General features: G+C 48.2%; 1 protein-coding gene across 6 annotated transcripts in view; it reads left to right on the top strand.

Annotated features, from left to right (window-relative positions):
* Positions 1-1,039, top strand: part of LOC106871338 (uncharacterized) — a 362,069-nt gene that overhangs the window by 321,805 nt on the left and 39,225 nt on the right. The window lies entirely within an intron of this gene.

The raw sequence follows: 1,039 nt of genomic DNA, 5'->3' as shown, positions 1-1,039 counted from the left end.
TCGCCTGTTCCTCTGTCCCCTTCGCCTGTTTCTCTGTCCCCTTCGCCTGTTCCTCTGTCCCCTTCGCCTGTTTCTCTGTCCCCTTCGCCTGTTCCTCTGTCCCCTTCACCTGTTTCTCTGTCCCCTTCACCTGTTCCTCTGTCCCCTTTACCTGTTCCTCTGTCCCCATCCTCATTACTCTCTTGACCCTTGAAGGTACGTCCTGACACCTCATCATCACCATCTTTATTTCTCCTCTTCCACCTGGGTCAGCCCTGTCTCCATTTTCTGGTAAGCATTCATGAGGGCATTCATAATAGTAGGGTTGAAAGCCCCTGTTTCACTGCCGTAAATCATTACTGGCAGGATGTACTCATTGAAGATCTTTCTTTCAATTTTCATGGAAGCCTTGGGACTTATGAGGTTTCCCACTTTCCCAAAGGCCACCCATAGATAGCCCTGTCTCTCCTCTGCTGTAAGACACCTGAACTTATGCCCCTGTCATACTCTTGCATTCTCAACACCTGACACTAGCCAGCACCCCCGAGATTTCACCCACCTCAATAAAGGGTTCTTGGTTTGCAGACTGCTTAGGGCCAGTGACATGGGGGAAAGCATTGCATACAGTCTTGTCAAACCATTCAACCCATGGAATGAGAATGTTAAACAATGATCGTACACGCACGCACACACACACACACACAGTGGCACTCTGTCAGTTACGATGACAAGAATTCGGTTGATCCGATGAATGGAAGAGCCTGCAAGTAACTGAGCACTCGTTCCATAGACACACGTACCCTTAATGGGGTCCTCACAGAGTTTCAGTGGGATACACAGGATGTGACGAGGCTGGCCCATTAGAAATGGAGGTACTTACTCGTTTTCCCCCAACTGAGTTGACCAGAGCAACATGAAATGAAGTGTTTTTACTCGTTTTCCCCCAACTGAGTTGACCGGAGCAACATGAAATGAAGTGTTTTTACTCGTTTTCCCCCAACTGAGTTGACCGGAGCAACATGAAATGAAGTGTTTTTACTCGTTTTCCCCCAACTGAGTT

Source organism: Octopus bimaculoides, chromosome 26 (assembly GCF_001194135.2).
Source record: "Octopus bimaculoides isolate UCB-OBI-ISO-001 chromosome 26, ASM119413v2, whole genome shotgun sequence".
Classification (NCBI taxonomy): Eukaryota; Metazoa; Mollusca; class Cephalopoda; order Octopoda; family Octopodidae; genus Octopus; species Octopus bimaculoides.
The sequence above is the reverse complement of the archived record's forward strand: the minus strand, read 5'-3'. Positions and strand labels throughout refer to the sequence as shown.